The sequence below is a fragment of the Filicampus tigris genome, chromosome 14 (assembly GCF_054856515.1).
Source record: "Filicampus tigris isolate MCC_2025a chromosome 14, RoL_Ftig_1.0, whole genome shotgun sequence".
Taxonomy (NCBI): Eukaryota; Metazoa; Chordata; class Actinopteri; order Syngnathiformes; family Syngnathidae; genus Filicampus; species Filicampus tigris.
This window is the reverse complement of record NC_141230.1, coordinates 16,650,099-16,662,500: the sequence shown is the minus strand read 5'-3', so window position 1 is coordinate 16,662,500 and position 12,402 is coordinate 16,650,099. Positions and strand designations below refer to the sequence as shown.

General features: G+C 41.4%; 2 protein-coding genes across 2 annotated transcripts in view; both read left to right on the top strand.

Moving 5' to 3' along the window:
• The window catches only part of asmt (acetylserotonin O-methyltransferase), a 12,725-nt gene extending 11,756 nt beyond the window's left edge, over nucleotides 1–969 (top strand). Inside the window, exon 8 of the mRNA XM_086050857.1 lies at nucleotides 1–969. This exon is cut by the window's left edge and continues 444 nt beyond it. The gene's annotated coding sequence lies outside the window, so the exon portion shown is untranslated.
• A 6,609-nt stretch (nucleotides 970–7,578) lies between these two features.
• The window catches only part of znf148 (zinc finger protein 148), a 65,716-nt gene continuing 60,892 nt past the window's right edge, over nucleotides 7,579–12,402 (top strand). Inside the window, exon 1 of the mRNA XM_086050850.1 lies at nucleotides 7,579–7,656. The gene's annotated coding sequence lies outside the window, so the exon portion shown is untranslated. The remainder of the gene's footprint in view (nucleotides 7,657–12,402) is intronic.

Here is a 12,402-nt window from a genome sequence, read left to right as displayed (position 1 = left end):
GTTGCTCTGGTTTATCATGTGTTTGTAGTTTGAGACTAGAATGCGTATACGGTACAACGTCCCACAAATGTATAGTTCAACCCGCGAGAAATGGAAGACTGTCAAAATTGACTCACATCATTGACTGAAGCCCATCCAAAAATGCTTTGCATGTTTCAACAGATACTAATCCTTTCCCACACACATTTGAATAATTAGAACCACACACAAGTCGACAGGGATCAACCGGAGTCTATTTTTTTTTCCGCTTATCTAATGTTTCATTGATCTCAGGAAGTGCAGACACACACACACACTATTTGATGAGAGACAAATAATGATGCTTGTCAGGAAGTAAAGTTTTGAGATGTCCCAACATGAACCACATCTACATTAGTATGTTCTGTTTTGCTCCTGCACCTCTGAAACTTCGCAATGATGCCGAAAGCTCACTTCCATCTGTTCAAAAATGTTGGTTCGAATATTTTTTTATTTGACATTGACTTCCTGGTCTTGTCAGCCCGACCCTGCTTTTTCCACGTGAACCAATCAGCTCTCTTCCTGCCCTTGCGTTCTACCCAGCTGTGTCTATTCTGTATAATTAAATTGAGACTGTTTAGTTCACCTCTTACTCACACACAAGGACCTTCTAATGTGTTCGAGTGTGCCCCCCCCCCTCCCCTTTTAATTAATGTCACTTGTTCTTGCATTACTGTTGGGATTTTGAAATTTGGGAAAACATTACAGCAAGATGTTTACCACACACCAAGAATACAAACTCCACAGCAATTAATATGAAAAAAAAAATGTCTGAAAGTAAGGGACTTATTCGGGGAGAATTTAACTGCACTACAAAATTCAATTGGATCCCCTGCAGGCATATATTTTTCGTTTTTTTTTCCACAAGATGATGAACTCGCTTGAATGTCATGTTTTATCTCTCAATCCTAAATCCTGTCTGAACCTCTTACCATTCTCAGATTATAAATGAGGCCGTTTTTGCAATTGTCCTTTTGTGCAATTTTCCTTTTAGCTGCACAACAGAAAGGGAGGCTAATATAATCATGAAATTGGACATTGTGTCATGAAGTTGGATCACCCATAAGTGATGAATAATTCTGATGTGACAGTCTGCAGGGTGGCTGGGTTTGCTGTCTGGGTTTTTGACCATTTGGTTCTTAAAGATCCTGAGAAGAGTTCCTAATCCTAATAAATTATAAATATTTCACAGTAACACCGAGTGCCACGGCTGTTCGTGGAATTTAGTCTCCTAATACTTTCTCTGTATTCTTGAAGCACAATTCATTTCAACTGAGCAAAACAGACTGCAATAAGAGACCTTTTTCCTTCCCTTCTTTCTTTAACTTTTTCCTGCTTGACTCACTCATTTAGCTCATGTTCAGCTCTTGGGCGACAGAAGCTCAGGGTCACGGTTGGAGTCCCGCACTGACCCCGCTCCAACCCGAGCAATCCCTTCTCTGTGACATCCCTCCCTGCATGTGTGTGTGAGCCGGTTCACTGTGTGGTGTGCAACAAAAAAAAAAATAAACATCCAGCAAGTTGTATTTCCCATTGAAGGGTTATTCGTACAAAAAAAATACAACAACTCCCCCCCATAAACTAACTTATAGCAAATGTCAACCCAAACATTTAAAAAATATATATTTGTTCAATGCAGGCCCACTAGTTTAAACACAGCATTATGTCATATTGTGTGTGTGTGGAATATGAGTTAAGCAACAAAATCCACCCGTTACGGGGGCGGCCATTTGTCGCTTCTGACGACTGAAAATGACATCACAAATGACATCACAACTACCCAAGGCTCAGGGAACGACCAATCATAGCTCCTCTTCAGAAAACAGGTGAATCGCGATTGGTCGTTATCTGAGCGCTGTGTGATGCGATCATGCACTCTTGTGACTATTCTTGCAATACACACAGAGAAGAATCTGTTGTAGAGCAGAATATTTTTATATTTGCTCAACCTGTACAAGTACCACAACTGTTTTTATTCTTAGCCAAATTGACAGAATGATGTCAACAAGGTGACACCCAATCCTCCAGCTGAAGTGAACAAAATTACCTTTGTGGCACATCTTGCCGCAGGAAGTCCACATTCTGTCACGTGCTAAAGTGAAAACACCAACCATCCTATACAATAAAAATTAAATATTGCATGAATATTCAGGTATGAAAAGAAATATCAAACAAATGCGAGTATCTTGGCTTAAAGTGATTAGAATCAACCTTCAGACTTCATCGTTGAGAGGGATCCCTGCTCTGTATTCAGTCGACTGCAAATTTCGCCTCTCCTTCTCTTTCTCACGATAATTATGAATTAATCAGACCTCCAAGCGCCGCAAATGAGAATGATGTCAAATCCACGAGGGCAGCTTTTCAAAGAGTCAACGTAATGAGCGAGGATGAAGTTCCGAGGCTGGCGACACTTTGACCCGTGTAGAGACTCACTGATAGAACAAATTGACATTAATGGCTGCATATATATTTCTCAGGTTACACTTGGAATTTTTTTTTTTTCCCTTTGGCTCTTTGCGAAACCTTTTCCGAGATTTCCTCTTGGCACGTGTTTCAAATTAGATTTTAAAGTAATCCCTGTCTGAATTATTCAACTTAATTTAAATACCTTATCATGTCTAAGCCTTCATTCACAATGAAGCCAGATTAGACAATGCAAGACCTTCTCTCCCTCAAAAAAAGTTGAAAAGTTGACATCCTCTGGTTGACAGCTTCTCTGCTTTGTATTTGGAAAAAAAACAAAGAAACGGTTCATACAGTAAGTCAACATCCATTTTCTGTCGCGCTTGTCCTCATCTGGGTCATGACCTTGAGCCAATCCCAGTTACATACAACTTTGGTTCTAAGGCTGAGCAATATATCGTTATTGTATCCATATCTAGATAGGAATATTCAAGATATCAATGTCAAAAATTAGAGTGATACCAGTCAACTATATCGCTGCTAAATAGATATTACAACATTGAGCCGGATTTTCAGCACCAATGTGTATTTGCCTGCATGAAAGTCCGTCTTGCTATTATTTTTAGTGGCAGGAGATGTGAGAGCAGCTCTTCAAGCACAGACCTGCTGCTTTTGTCCTACTTTCGTCAATGATTTAGACCCGGGTCCATGTCTTCTCCTTGACTGGAGATGTGATGATGGTGCGTATGTGTTTTTTTTTTTCCCCCCCCTCCACTCCTCTCCACATCGCTTCCATTTACGTCTTCATCTCATGAAGCTATTATTGCTGCAGCCTCGGGTTCAAATTGAGCGGGTTCCGCGGATGCTTGTGTAAAGCTAGCACTATATAAAAAAAAAAAAAAAAAAAAAATAGGGAACTGTGACAAAGAGAGCGGGGATGCATATACTCTAGGTGAGCCGAGGACGTTTAGATTCCTTCATTCTCCCTCAAGTGAAACCAGAGAAACATCCAATCCCGAAATAACTCTGATGGCTCGAGGTCAGCTCAAGCGGGCGACCTCTGATGCATTTTTAAGCCATCTCGCCCGTTTCTTTCTGTCTGGGTGCAACACGGAGAGGAATTTGTCTATGTATTATTCAATCGCAAAGCATCTCGTGTAATTGGTACAACTCTACGTGGTTATTTATCCTACATACATGTAGCCTCCAGGATGAAGGTGGAAAGTTGAGAACAAAAGGTCTCATGAGTATTATGACACACTAGGCTGACTTGAGGCCATGTGCGTAACTGTGTATTTTGTGTGAGTGGAAGTACTGGGGATGCAGTCACCTGCCTGCATTCACTTGAGCAAGTGTGAGAGTAACGCACTCTTTGGGGACACGCTAAATCTGTTCCGGAAGTCACGCAACCTCACACCCTCCAGCTCCAGGATGCCACTTTAAGATAACAACTTTGGGCCATTTCAGGGAACACTCTGTATTTGTGAGCGTGTGCGGTCACACTTATTAAAGCTTTCAGTTGTTTGTTTGATGTAAATTTAGTACATTTTCATAGCAAAGTTTTCACTGAAAATTGAAAGTTAGCATCCGTCACTTGGAGCGCACTCACTCAAGGCCTTCTGTCGAGTGCGCTTGGCGTGTGATTGGCTATGCACGCTTTTAATGTAGGCGTGTGAAGTAGTCTACCTTTTGAAATGAAAAGTAATAACTTGTAAATATAATAGCGTAAAGTCAAAATGTAACAATAGAAAAAAGATTTTAATCTATACGTATCCATTTCTGCTTATTGTATAAAATGAAATGTGTTGATGCTAATGTACCAAAACACTGACTATTTAATTATTGTTGAGCAGTGGCGGGCAGTGAGTTTTGCACCTATGCCTTCATTGGGGACTTACGTGACTTATCTATCACTTAATAAAACCATCACTTTGCAAAATAATGTACAAAAACTATATAATATGGGTGGCATTAAAGAAAGACAGAGGCATTTGACAATTTTGAGAATGAATACCATTAACATTTATCATTATTTTCCAATACATCAACTCCAAACAACTCCAAAATGTACACTAGAATATTGTAGTTCACAATGAATATTTATCAACATAAAACTTAAAATAAAATGCATTGTACTCATCACAGAGGCTGATGCACCTGTGTCTCTGAGTAAGCTAGCTTTAGCGCTTATACATGCTACTCTGAAAGTGCCCCAAAAAAACTTTTTTGGGTTGAAACAAGCCAGACAACAACATTGTTGGTTGACCTCCTCTTGCAGTGTCCAGTTTATCTTGAAAAGTGAGCCTTGAAAATGAATTTTTAATCATGTCCGAATAAAATGTCCCTTGTAGGGCTATTTGGTGTGCAGCAGGTCACATTGACAGACATCCAACGAAACAGTCACATACAGCCAGAATAACAGTAGTGAGTATGATATGGGCAGTATGTCGCATCAAATGCGTCAAGTACTTAGACATAATCCAGGCCTTGAAGGCCCTGAATACATGCCACTGTTATCGAGTATAACTTGAGGGGATCATCTTATATTGCTCCTCATCATGCAGGCAACAAACTGATTCCCTGACATCCTTCGTTCAATTCCCCTCAAAATAATCACAGCTTTGTTTCACTTTGATACTTTATTACTTAATTAATATATGACTTGATTTATTACTTGGCGAGGCTCAACCTGTGCTATGGTCAATTTGAATCAAGTAGCCAGGCGATAGGCTCGAAGCAACGTCTCCTTTTGCTTGGTGTTAGCTAGTTGACGCTTTCATTTAAATCATGTAGGGGTTGTTTGGGGCAAAATGTCACACAACAGCTCCTGTGTCACATTGAGGGATGGCCCTCAGCTCTTTCCATTATTGTTTAAAAGCTACTTGTAATCATTGAGGAGAAAACATCCTCATTACAGCACAGGAGGAACCGGTGTGCTGTGACGGTGAGGTGCTCTGTGTCTTTTTATTGCTCTGACATGACCTCATACACGCACGCACACGCACACCCGCACGCCGCAAAACTCAATAAAAGTGTCTCTTGGCTGTAAGCCGTGCTTTGTCACTTGCAGACAGTTCCATAATTCATGGCCTTGTGACAGCAGTATTGAACTGAGGACAATGATGTCTGCCCAGTAGGCTACACACAGGCAAACGCACATGCACGCACACACACACGCGCGCACATGTTAGTTGTTGGTTTTCAAGAGCTTCAAATACTGAGAAACACAAACTATACATTGCTTGAAGACCTATGGCAAGGTTTGGTCAGTTTGCGTGTGTGTGCAGGTGCGTGTCTGTGTGAGAGTGAGTGCAGGATAGACTTCACGACTTGATAATGACTTTTTGCCCTTGCTCCTATCTGTCACTTGCAATCGATTCTGTTTTTGTATCTTTGTCCTGCCCCTTAGCATGGCTAAATACAGTGTCTCTGTCTCCCTCTCTCTCTCGCACACACACACACACACACACACCACCAGAAGGGTGTAGCTGTCTGGCAGACATATTTCAGCCAAAATGTTGTCAAGTCTCCTCTCACAAGCACCCTCCCTCTGAAAAAAAAAGGAGCAAATACGTGCCGGGTTTGACGTCATGCGCAACCGTTAGGCAAGCCGTAGGGAACGAATCAAGCCAACTGCTTCTCTTTATTAAAGTGATTTTTCACAACGTTGACGCCGCTAACGAGTAGCTGTGGAAGGCACACACATGCACACCAGCCACACTGAAGGTGACATCTAAATTGTGTTTACCAAAAGGCCCCCAACATGGCCCTTGAACCAGCAGTGGGCAAATAAAAAAATCTTATCACTTGGCAGTTGTGTGGAGTCAGGATGAAGACAAATAGCCTTCAAAAGCAGAAGCGTCGTGGTTTAAGTCACTATACATGATTATATCGATAGGTCCATCCAAAGGATCTCCTTGACAAAAATAAAAAATAAACTCGCGGTAAACCATAGCGGTTAGCCTCGCGTCGCTAGCTTTGGCTAGTTCGATGGCCTCGAGTCTAAAAAGATTCTTATTGGGAGACTCACGCCGAATAACAAGGGCAGCGGCACATCGGTGCTTTTTAGTAGTGAAACCAGATTTGATTTAATAGAAACTAAAATAGCGCAATGTTCTTTTATTCATAGTCACGGCAACGTATATTCCCCCATTAAAATACATGTGACATTTGACTTGTAAAATATGTCTTCTTTGCCATTTAGCATCTCATTTGCAGTGTTCTCCTGTATTCTGTACATTGTGCTTACTGCCTGAATAACTTTTCCGCTCAGGCATTATCAGCATTAATCCAGCAGCCATGCTGGATACGCTTGAATTGTTCCGCTCATTTATGTAATCATTGGTTCAGGTGTAGTCCACAGTGGGGTATATCACTTTTTGCTTTTGCTGTGACAGAATCATTATCGCACGCTAATGAAGTTCACACCTCTTTGGGTTTGGTTGTACCTCGATGCTTATCGTGCATAATCTGAAGCCAGCGATAGAGTAATAGTCATAGTCAGTCCGCGGCACGGCAGCTGCGTATAAACAGCTTTGCGTGAAGGGGTCAACTACGGCACCTTAATGGGGAGATGATTCATCTGCTGGAGGTTATTACTCACAGGAGCATTTGGCCTTTTTTAAAGATCACAGTTTATTTCAGAAAACCACAGCGGGTGCATTAACATATTTACCATGATTGTTTTCATTAGTGCGTAAATGCCAAGGTCACCCCACTGACTGTCCCGCAAGGAGTTGCGCAAAGCCCACCAGCTGATGATCAGAAGACGGACATGGTTGGCTAATTTAGAAGAGATTTGTAAACCATATTCTAAAACAGACAGCACTGTCAAATTCCGAGTTTTGCTGACTTTTTTTGCACAGCGGTCATTTTGTCAGAGTAAAACAGAAAATAAAAGGAAAGAATGTTGTGAGACATTACATCAGAGTTCTGTTCCATTTCGTTTAATAGGGTCTGGTTCCTCCAACTTTGCATTGTTGCTCGGTTGTATTGGTCATTATTCTAGCTTTGACTCAGTTATAATTATTAGTTTTGTCCTGCATGTGTAGTTTGAGTTGGCTGGTCTCCCTGGCAACAATCTGACCTGTCTCCCTTACTCCGCAGATCTGCACGACTGGCAGATGGGGAATTGCCCAACCTTTCAATTGCACCTTTCGTCCCTGTGAGACAAGATGGATCAACGAGCTCAAGTGTGAAACTCTTTCACTGAAGCAGTCTCTGAGGCGACGAAAAGTAAGTTCACATACCCGTGAACTCCCGAGAGAACTCGCCTTTCAGCGTTGTCAGCCGCCGTTTTCTCCTAGCATACCATGTCCAAAGAAAATTTGCAAATTCAGCCAAGCGTGAGTCCAACTTGCGTTTATCAAAAATAATGTTTTTTAAAATGATGCATGAATCATTTTGGGGGTATGTTTTTTTTTGTCTTATGCATATTAAGAAGACCGCTGAAATTCTTTCTTTGCTGGTATCCCTCCACTTATAAAAGCAATTACGTGCAAATTTCAATAATCTAAGTTAAATACAGAAAGAAAAATGCCAAGGTAGGCAGTTTGCATAGAACAATTCAAAACAATGTCAATTTTTGAAAAAAAAACAACAACAACAACATTGTATTTTAGTTGCGCTGTAATCATAGTTTATTGCAAAAAAGAAAATATGGATGTGCAATGTTGCAGGCTTTTGACGTTTCACGTATTGCAGGTTGAAGAGATATTGCACAGTGTCAACATTCAAATTGTTTATTGAATACTATACTTTTGCTGATTAGAGCAAGAGAAGGTCGGCATTCTGCTCCTAATCTCATAATTAAATAATCTTGCAATAATTCATTGCAGGTTTACACCTCAGGTGTAACATTTCATTCCATGCTACTTCACTGTCACTTGATGGGAATGTACTTAACTTGTTAAGTCCTGCCATCCTTTGTAAAATGAGACCAAACAAGCTAACATGAACAAACAAAACCTCTTTTAGAGATGTTACAAATCTGTTGAGTCCTTCAAGTTGCTTTTGTTCCCTTTTGACGTATCGTCATCATTGTCATTCATTTGTCCTTTTATTTCCTTTTATTTATAAGGACAGACGGAGGATCTGAAACCCTGAACAAGGATCAATTTGTTGTTCAGGCTCAGATTCTTAATTCTAAGATTGTGAGACATTTAAGTAGCAAATAGTGTCTGCATGTATTTATTTACACAGATGGGTGACGTTTATTTTAAGTTGGCGTCTAATTCAGTTGTTTGTATAAATGCTTGCGTAAGCATGCACTCGCCCAAACTGAACAGCCAAAGCAGACAGGTGCGGGTGCTCTGGTGATGTTATGAGACAAGATTATGTCTCCAAAGTGGTGAGCAATTCACATGACATTTTTGAGGTGCTTTTATAAGGTACTTGTACATAGTCTGATACACATGTAAAGGTATCCCCACTTCCAACACAAGCTATCCGCTGGTGGAGCTAGGATTTTTTTCCTTGGGGTGCCATAGGAGGGCCAAGGAAATCTCGGGGTTTGTACAACACCATTTAAATTATTATTATTTTTTTTTACAATAACCTTGGGGTTTGCGGTTGGGGCTCCAAGCATATTTGGCGGGGAGGGGGCAATGCCCCTGCGGCCCCCCTCTAACTCCGCCAGTGAAGCTATCAAAGACTTTCTGAAGGATTCACTGTAACCTGATTTTATGTGTATAACCTATCTATGTTGAAGTAAGTGGAGGATCTTCATTTAGACACAAGTTGTCTTTTGTTGCCATTTTATGGTGTCTTAGTGCCAATGAACTGTGTTGTGTTGAGTTGAGGATCTCTATTTACACCAAAGTCATGGTTTGCCGCCATCTTCTTGCATCAATAGGCAATTCTAAAAATTTTTAGGGGGGTATTAATTCCTTGTAATTCCCGCTCTTTACATCAGGATTGTCCCTAAAATCAACAATGATGCCCAACTATTATTTCCATCCAATAAATTTGAATTCAACCTTAAAAGTTGCACATTATCCACCAACTATCATATATTACGCAAGAAAATGAGTGCGGTTGGAGTCCAACACTTGACGGCCTGCCACAAATTCTATGGAGCAACATGCATGTGAACAAGGCGTCCTCCCCAGCATGCTGTCAACCGTTGCAGGGTCTGCTGTAAACCTCCATTATTTTTCTCTCGTCTTTCCCATTCCTTGCACTTATCATTCGTGCATCCGTCTTCCCGCTGTTATCCGGGACAACAGTTACGCTAAACTGCATCAGCTCCTCCCCCCCTCACCTCTAACACAGAGATGACCTTCACCACAGCGCGACGCACCAGAAAATGGAAAAAGGCTGAAAAATAGGGAATGGTGCGAGTCAGGGAAATTCTGAAGTGGGTGACTAGAGGGATGGAGGGGAAAGGGGGCGCCTTTAAATGGAATATGGGGGATATGAATCATGGGGATGGCGGGGAAATGATGAGAGAAAATCTTTCCAGAATAACAAAAATGGGGTCGAAGTAAAAGCGTGTGTAAGGGAAAAAGAGGTGAATATCAAAGATAAAAAGAGTCTCGACAACATGTCATCAGTCAGTCTCACCTTTCCCTTCTGCTCAAGTTAAATTTCAGGATAAAACGGAAGGCACAGTGTATTCTGCTAAGACAAATAATTGAGTGTACCCTCCGGGAACATTGTCTCACACGGCCGGAATGACTGGCGAACGATTAAGTGAGTCCATCTGTGTTTGACCTTCTCTTTAACCTTGTTTAGCCCTCACACACTGCACCACAGCGACGGGGGGGGGGGGAACACATTCTCACATCGCTGCAGGCTTCGTCGTCTAAACTCCCTCTTTTTCCCGCTCTGAGTCATCGCAAAGTCATAAATACTAAAGCGGGTAAAGAGAGATTATTTGAAAACTATCTCATACGTTCAGTGGGAAAGCGTGACTGTCAGCTCCGACGGGGGGGGGGGGGGGGGGGGGGGGGAAGCGAGCGAGATACAGAGGAACGCTCGCTCACTCTTCCTTGCTCGACCTCGCTCTTCACGCTGTATAATCTTCAGTTCATTAGCATTTTAAAAAATAATGTTTTTTATGAGTCATGCATCGAGGGCACTCTTGTGAGTTTGTCATTACTTGGTTATGAAAGCAGAGTCACAGTGTTTCCCTGCTGCAACCTTCTCTTCAGGGTCGCTGCCAAAACAAAGACGCAGCTGCAGTACATGAGGGAAGTTGAAAGTTGGGGAGAACCTGTCATCATTTACATTAAAAAGCTTTTCTCTTATAATTTGTCTCTGTTATGTAGTGCAGTAGAAGATTACTAAACAAGATATTGTCAAAACACACCTTTAGCTATGCCGTCCTGCATGACATCATTCCAGACTTCCAAATTTCCAGAGCTGGGCGCTCTGCCTATGTGCCTGTCTATGCGTCACTGACGGATGCCCGTTTTGTTGACGATTGACGGGAAAAATTTAATTTTAAAATAGACGGACTAAACATAGCATTTATTTAGAACGCCATTCATTAGTGAGTTGTTGTTGTGAGTTGTTGTTGCATGGGGGACAGATTTGAGTGATGGACCAGGCTGTGAACAGGCTACCAAAATGCTGTGAGTCGCTATTTCTGTTCAAATATCGTCCAGGGGTGCGGGGGTGCTAGTGAAAGTTTAGTCGGAATCGCCGACGGACACCTGTTTGAAATGATAACTCATTCACTGCCAAAAACGTTTTTATGTCTTTTCACAGTACAGCCATTCAACCCCAGGAATGTATTTATTTATTTTTTCAATTTTTTTCACACATTAGGGTAAAAGAGGGTCTGAAAATGTCTGGCAGTTAATGAGTTAAGAGGCGGAGCGGCCTACAGTATATACTATTTTTTTTTACCCCCCCAAAAAAAGGCAAATGACGGACGATGGAAATGTACCCACGCTGCAGACGGATGACGAATAAGGGACGCTCAATTTGTAGTAAAAGGCCCAGCTCTGCAAATTTCAAACATTTGCATGTTAGTTTCTTTGAAAAGTGGATGAGAATCTGGTAAAAGGCTTTGCTTCTTTTGAAACCACTTTAGATCCTCTTGACGTCTTGCTTTGAAGCTTTTGCACATTTTTCTTCCTTACTCCTTATAGTCTGATGAAACGAAGTCTGAACATTTTGGCCATAATTCCAAAAGTTATGTCTGGTGCAAATACATAAGTGAAACATGGCGGTGGCCGTATCATGCTCTGGGACACTTTCTCTTTACATGGACCTGAGTTGTATGGAATTTTGAACAGTTCAAAATGGCAGTCAGAATAGGAAAAAGTGACAGTAAAAGCCTACTACAGCATCTGAAATCTCTTCGGGGTTAACTGATATTCGAACAGGGGTGCGTATACTTTTTAGAGCCGCTGTATAAGGAGAACCTCCACATTTCAGGACCCCTGAATTTTTGCAATGCGGAATTCTTCCAATCGCCATCATGCAAGACATCGTCGGTCAGTCAATCGAAGATCGACCCTGGAACTCATTGTGTTGGACCGTAGTTACAGAGTATATACAGTGGACTGGGAATTGGTCTCATGTGATCGTGCGCAATCGTACTCCCATCTGCTGCTTGAGAAACACCATCGAGCACATGGCGCACATGGTGCTGGTGTACCTGTGCTGTGCATGCAAATACATGGGTGATTAGAATTCATTCAGCAGATTGCCTCTATTTAAGTATGCGCACCTGATGACATGCAGCAGATAATAGAGTATTTGCATAACACAACAGGACTGTAAGACTTACTTATCCAAACATATTGTTCATTTCAAGTTGCTCAAACGTCATCCTAACGGTACGGTGTACGTACATATAACAATCTCTTTCTATTGTTCAACATATTGCCCCTCACTTGAAACATCAACATTCTGATGATCTACAATTTAAACATGCTAAGCCGAGCATGTTTCCTACACTTCAAATGAATGTACTTTTTTAAAATTCTACATGTAAAACAATATCTTGCAGAAGAATGATACATTTTG